This window comes from Oryctolagus cuniculus, chromosome 2 (genome assembly GCF_964237555.1).
Source record: "Oryctolagus cuniculus chromosome 2, mOryCun1.1, whole genome shotgun sequence".
Classification (NCBI taxonomy): Eukaryota; Metazoa; Chordata; class Mammalia; order Lagomorpha; family Leporidae; genus Oryctolagus; species Oryctolagus cuniculus.
The window spans coordinates 94,654,855-94,662,709 of NC_091433.1; positions in this window are offsets into that span (position 1 = coordinate 94,654,855).

Consider the following 7,855-nt stretch of genomic DNA (forward strand, 5'->3'; position numbering starts at 1 on the left):
GTCTTTTCACTTCAATGAAAAATAATTGATATATCTCTTGAGAAAACAAGTAAATAAAATAATTTGGCATCGTTTTACAAAATTGAAATCCACAGAACTCTAAAACCACTGCAGGAATATTCTATAAATATGTAATCATACATATTGTTCTTACAATAGATTCATACCCATGTCATATGAGAGGAATTCCTTGCTCAATATTCAAAATGTTCACATTCTTCTCAGTATTTAATATGGTGACTGTAGCTGGACAGAAGAAATCCTCTTTTTTTAATATTTATGTATTTATTTGAAAGGCAGAGTTACAGAGAGGCAGAGGCAGAAGGGGGGTGAGAGAGAGGTCTTCTATCTGCTGGTTCACTCCCCAGATGGCTGCAACAGTGGGAGCTCCACTGATCTGAAGCCAGGATCCAGGAGCTTCTTCTAGGTCTCCCATGTGGGTGCACAGGCCCAAGGACTTGGACCATTTTCTACTGCTTTCCCAGGCCATTGCAGAGAGTTGGATTGGAAGGGGAGCAGCCAGGTCTCAAACCACCACCCATGTGGGATGCCAGCACTGCAGGCAACAGCTTTACCCACTGTGCCACAATGCTGGCCCCACACAAGTGATTCTCTAAAATTAAAAGAAACAATTTGGGTATGCTCACTTTTCTAGTCGTCTTATTTTTCTGGGACAGAGTGTTTTTTTTTTTTTTTTGAATTTAGGCTGACAAGGATTCGGCCCACTCCACAAAGAAAAATGCCTAAATATTAGAGCATTGCTCCTGACCCCTCCTCAGTTGTTCCTCTATATGGGATTTATTAATGACTTACATGATTGGAGATATGGGAAGGAGTAAATGAGCTACTATACCACCTTTTGTTGTATTTCGGATGTTTTTAGGATGCCTACAAATGAACATGCATTCTTGTCTGCCCTCATTTATACTGTAAATTTAGAACATAATCTGTGTGCTGTAAGTGACTAGGTAATGATGCAAGGTACTAGGGCAACAGAAGGGAGTCTTTTTTGCTAAGCACCAAGACTAACAACTATGTGGGCTATAAAGCTCACATTTCCTTGTATGTCTACCTTTGAATTATTCAGAATGCAGAGAAAGTAGGAATGTAAGTTATGAACACTCTTCACTGCCACAAATTTTATGATACTCATAGGTTTATATTCAGGAATGACTCAAAATTTAAACAAAAATACCACAGTAAATTCTGAGGGATTCATCTATATCTATATTTATAATTAAAATTCACATCTGTAATTACATCTACTTTCACATGATTTGACAGGAATTATTATCTGGGATGGGTATTTAACAATGCCTTTTATAATTTTAATAGTGTATCAAAAATGTAATCCTTGAAATCCTTGGGAAGTTGATGCTATAAAAATGTTTACCAAAAAATTAAATACCTTGGAAAAAATTTAACTAAAGTTGTGAAAGATCTCCACAATGGAAATTATAAAACATTAAAGAAAAAATACCAGAAGAACACACAAGAAATGGAAAAATCTTCCATGTTTGTGGATTGGAAGAATTAATATCAAAAAATGTTGGGGGGCGGAGCCAAGATGGCGGAATAGTGAGGGCGCACACCAATAGTCCGGGAAAATTTAGTTTAATAAAAGGGGAGTTACGGGAGCCGCAGAAAATAGAACCAAAAAAAAAAATTGCAGGGGAAACCCTTCTGGATGGAGCAGCCGTGAATCGGAGGACCTACTGGGAGAACAAGGTCGCCCACCGCGCGGAAGCCAAGTCGCGGGACCGAGCCGCAGAAGCCCCAGGGTCTGCGCGCCAGTGCTCCAAGGGGAGTGCATGCCACACAGACAACAGTGGGGAGACTTGGGACGCTCTGGGCACCAAGTCCACACATCGGCGCTGGAAGGGGAGGTGAGCTCAATAACCCGAGACATTGGTGGGGAAACGGGGGTCAGAATCTAGAGGGGGGCCGGAAAGTGCAGCAAACTCACTACCGGAAAGAAGGAAAAAAAAAAGCTTCTGGGTTTCTCTTCCCCCTAACCTTGCAAAGGTTACAAGGCTGCAAGGCTTGAAGAATTCCCAAGAGACAAAGAGCAGGCCTCCTCTCTGGATTTACATATCAATGGGGGAGAGTTAAGGAACTGAGTCACTACAATTCAGTAGCCTAGGCAACCCAGTGGGAGTCCAGAGGAGCCAAAGACTGGAAGCTAAATACCATCAATTCTGCACAGCCCTGCCCTGCGGTGTTACTTACCCCCTGAATAAATAAAATAAATAAATAAATAAAAAGAGAGAGATTTACCACGCATAACCTGAGGGTGTCACCTTTTCACACCCTTAACCAGGAAGAACCAGGCAGAGCTCTCAGGCCGCACCCATCTCAAGCCTCCAAGGCTCCTCCAACAGCAGGCAGTCCACTTAACACGGACACAGTATAAAAAAGAAAAAAAAAACGCACAGTGACGCAAGAAGAATTAACTATGCCGAGTAACAAACACAGAAATAGAGGGAGCAAGATCAACGATGACACTATGATGCCTCCAAATAAGCAAAACACCCCAAGCCAAGAGTATGAAGATGATGAGATAGAAGAAATGCAAGATACGGATTTCAAAAAATTTATGATAAGAACATTTAGAAGTTTTCAAAAGCAAATCCTTGAACTACAGAAATCCTTAATGGACAAGATTGAAAATCTCTCGCGTGAAAACGAAATTTTAAGGAAGAGTCAAAATGAAACTCAGAAACTAGTAGAACAGGAAAGTGTCATAGTGAAGAGAAATCAAAATGAAATGAAGAGCTCAAATGACAAACACATTAGAAAGTCTTAAAAACAGAATGGGTGAAGCAGAAGAGAGAATATCGGACTTAGAAGATAGAGCACAGGAAAACATACAGTCAAACCAAAGAAAAGAAGAGGAAATTAGAAACCTAAAAAATATTGTTGGGAATCTACAGGATACTATTAAAAAAACCAACATTCGAGTTCTAGGAGTTCCTGAAGGCATGGAGAGAGAGAAAGGATTGGAAGGCCTTTTTAGTGAGATACTAGCAGAGAACTTTCCAGGTTTGGAGAAGGACAGAGATATCCTAGTACAGGAAGCTCATAGAACCCCCAATAAACTGACCAAAAGAGATCCTCACCACGACACGTGGTAATTAAACTTACCACAGTGAAACATAAAGAAAAGATCCTAAAATGTGCAAGAGAGAAACGTCAGATTACTCTCAGAGGATCTCCAATCAGACTCACAGCTGACTTCTCATCAGAAACCCTACAAGCTAGGAGGGAATGGCAAAACATAGCCCAGGTGCTAAGAGAGAAAAATTGCCAGCCCAGAATATTATATCCTGCCAAGCTCTCATTTGTGAATGAAGGTGAAATAAAGACCTTTCATAGCAAACAGAAATTGAAAGACTTTGTGGCCACTCGTCCGGCCCTGCAAAAGATACTTAAAGATGTGCTACACTCAGAAACACAGAAACACGGCCATCAATATGAAAGAAGGGAAAGGAAGAACACCTACCAGTAAAAGAGCATGGGAAGCTCAAAGCATATACTGGAAAATATTTCCGGGAAAATGGCAGGGCAAAGTCACTACGTATCAATAGTCACATTGAACATTAATGGTCGGAATTCTTCAGTTAAAAGACACCGTTTGGCTGACTGGCTCACAGAACACAACCCAACTATTTGTTGCCTACAAGAAACACATCTCTCTAACAAAGAGGCATGCAGACTGAAAGTGAAAGGTTGGAAAAAGATATTCCATGCCAACAAAAACCAAAAAAAAAACAGGTGTAGCCATATTAATATCAGACAAAATAAACTTTAATACAAAAACTGTTAAGAGAGACAAAGAGGGACACTATATAATGATTAAGGGTTCAATTCAACAGGAAGATGTAACTATTATAAATGTATATGCACCTAATTACAGGGCACCGGTCTATTTAAAAGATATGTTAAGGGACTTAAAGGGAGATTTAGATTCCAATACAATAGTACTGGGGGACTTCAATACTCCACTCTCAGAAATAGACAGATCATCCGGACAGAAGATCAACAAGGAAACAGCAGATTTAATTGACACTATTGCCCAAATGGATCTAACAGATATCTACAGAACTTTCAACCCTACATCTACAGACTTCACATTCTTCTCAGCAGCACATGGAACCTTCTCTAGGATTGACCACATACTAGGCCATAAAGCAAGTCTCAGCAAATTTAAAAGAATTAGAATCATACCATGCAGCTTCTCAGACCACAGCGGGATGAAGCTGGAAATTAGCAACTCAGGAAACCCCAGAAAGTATGCAAACACATGGAGACTGAACAACATGCTCCTGAATGAACACTGGGTCATTCAAGAAATCAAAAACTTTCTGGAAGTAAATGAAGACAACAACACAACACATGAAAACTTATGGGATACAGCAAAAGCAGTATTGAGAGGCAAATTTATAGCAATAGGTGCCTATACCAAGAAATTGGAAAGGTACCAAATAAATGAGCTTTCAGCGCACCTCAAGGACCTAGAAAAACTGCAGCAAACCAAACCCAAATCTAGTAGGAGAAGAGAAATAATTAAAACCAGAGAAGAAATTAACAGGATTGAATCCAAAAAAACATTACAAAAAATCAGCCAAATGAAGAGCTGGTTTTTTGAAAAAATAAACAAAATTGACACCCCATTGGCCCAACTAACTAAAAAAAGAAGAGAAAAGACCCAAATCAATAAAATCAGAGATGAAAAAGGAAATGTAACAACAGACACCACAGAAATAAAAAGAATCATCAGAAATTACTACAAGGACCTGTATGCCAGCAAACAGGAAAACCTATCAGAAATGGATAGATTCCTGGACACATGCAATCTACCAAAATTGAACCATGAAGACATCGAAAACCTAAATAGACCCATAACTGAAACAGAAATTGAAACAGTAATAAAGGCCCTCCCAACAAAGAAAAGCCCAGGACCAGATGGATTCACTGCTGAATTCTACCAGACATTTAAAGAAGAACTAATCCCATTTCTTCTCAAACTATTCAGAACAATCGAAAAAGAGGGAATCCTCCCAAATTCTTTCTATGAAGCCAGCATCACCTTAATCCCTAAGCCAGAGAAAGATGCAGCACTGAAAGAAAATTACAGACCAATATCCCTGATGAACATAGATGCAAAAATCCTCAATAAAATTCTGGCCAATAGAATACAACAACACATCAGGAAAATCATCCACCCAGACCAAGTGGGATTCATCCCTGGTATGCAGGGATGGTTCAACATTCGCAAATCAATCAATGTGATTCACCACATTAACAGACTGCAGAAAAATCATATGGTTATCTCAATTGATGCAGAGAAAGCATTTGATAAAATTCAACACCCTTTCATGATGAAAAATCTAAGCAAATTGGGTATAGAAGGAACATTCCTCAATATAATCAAAGCAATTTATAAAAAACCCACAGCCAGCATCCTATTGAATGGGGAAAAGTTGGAAGCATTTCCACTGAAATCTGGCACCAGGCAGGGATGCCCACTCTCACCACTGCTATTTAACATAGTTCTGGAAGTTTTAGCCAGAGCCATCAGACAAGAAAAAGAAATCAAAGGAATACAAATCAAGAAGGAAGAAGTCAAACTATCCCTCTTTGCAGACGATATGATTCTGTACTTAGAGGATCCAAAGAACTCTACTAAGAGACTATTGGAACTCATAGAGGAATTCGGCAAAGTGGCAGGATATAAAATCAATGCACAAAAATCAACAGGCTTTGTATACACAAGCAATGCCATGACTGAGAAAGAACTGCTAAGATCAATCCCATTCACAATAGCTACAAAAACAAACAAATACCTTGGAATAAACTTAACCAAGGACATTAAAGATCTCTACGATGAAAATTACAAAACCTTAAAGAAAGAAATAGAAGAGGATACCAAAAAATGGAAAAATCTTCCATGCTCATGGATTGGAAGAATCAATATCATCAAAATGTCCATTCTCCCAAAAGCAATTTATAGATTCAATGCAATACCAATCAATATACCAAAGACCTTCCTCTCAGATCTGGAAAAAATGGTGCTGAAATTTATATGGAGGCACAAGAGACCTCGAATAGCTAAAGCAATCTTGGACAACAAAAACAAAGCTGGAGGCATCACAAGACCAGATTTCAGGACATACTACAGGGCAGTTGTAATCAAAACAGCATGGTACTGGTACAGAAACAGATGGATAGACCAATGGAACAGAATTGAAACACCAGAAATCAACCCAAACATCTACAGCCAACTTATATTTGATCAAGGATCTAAAACTAATTCCTGGAGCAAGGACAGTCTATTCAATCAATGGTGCTGGGAAAACTGGATTTCCATGTGCAGAAGCATGAAGCAAGACCCCTACCTTACACCTTACACAAAAATCCACTCAACGTGGATTAAAGACCTAAATCTACGACCTGACACCATCAAGTTATTAGAGAACATTGGAGAAACCCTTCAAGATATTGGCACAGGCAAAGAATTTCTGGAAAAGACCCGGGAGGCACAGGCAGTCAAAGCCAAAATCAACTATTGGGATTGCATCAAATTGAGAAGTTTCTGTACTGCAAAAGAAACAGTCAGGAGAGTGAAGAGACAACCGACAGAATGGGAAAAAATATTTGCAAACTATGCAACAGATAAAGGGTTAATAACCAGAATCTACAAAGAGATCAAGAAACTCCACAAAAACAAAACCAACAACCCACTTAAGAGATGGGCCAAGAACCTCAATAGACATTTTTCAAAAGAGGAAATCCAAATGGCCAACAGGCACATGAAAAAATGTTCAAGGTCATTAGCAATCAGGGAAATGCAAATCAAAAGCACAATGAGGTTTCACCTCACCCCGGTTAGAATGGCTCACATGCAGAAATCTACCAACAACAGATGCTGGCGAGGATGTGGGGGAAAAGGGACACTAACCCACTGTTGGTGGGAATGCAAACTGGTCAAGCCACTATGGAAATCAGTCTGGAGATTCCTCAGAAACCTGAAGATAACCCTACCATTCGACCCAGCCATCCCACTCCTTGGAATTTACCCAAAGGAGTTTAAATTGATAAACAAAAAAGCGGTCTGCACCCTAATGTTTATTGCAGCACAATTCACAATAGCCAAGACCTGGAACCAACCTAAATGCCCATCAATGGTAGACTGGATAAAGAAATTATGGGATATGTATTCTTTAGAATACTATACCGCAGTAAGAAACAACAAAATCCAGTCATTTGCAACAAAATGGAGGAATCTGGAACACATCATGCTGAGTGAAGTAAGCCAGTCCCAAAGGGACAAATACCATATGTTCTCCCTGATCGGTGACAACTGACTGAACACCAAAAAGGAAACCTCCTGAGGTGAAATGGACACTATGAGAAATGATGACTTGATCAGCATAACCCTGACTGCTAATGGACAACTTAATACATTATCCCTCATAGTATTTTTTTTTGTCTGTTCTACTTAATATGACTGGTTTAATTCTGTAATTATCACACAGTTATTCTGAAGTGTTGAAAATTAACTGAAATGTGATCCCTGTTAAACATAAGAGTGGGAATAAGAGAGGGAAGAGATGTATAATTTGGGCATGCTCGGGCTGACTTGCCCCAATTGGTAGAGTTGGAAACATACCAGGGGATTCCAATTCAATCCCATCAAGGTGGCATGTACCAATGCCATCTCACTATTCCAAGTGATCAATTTCAGTTCACAATTGATCATAATGAAAGGACTAAGAGTCAAAGGGAGCACATAAACATAAACAAGTCTAGTATCTGCTAACACCAACCGATAGAATAAATAAAGGGGAGAGTG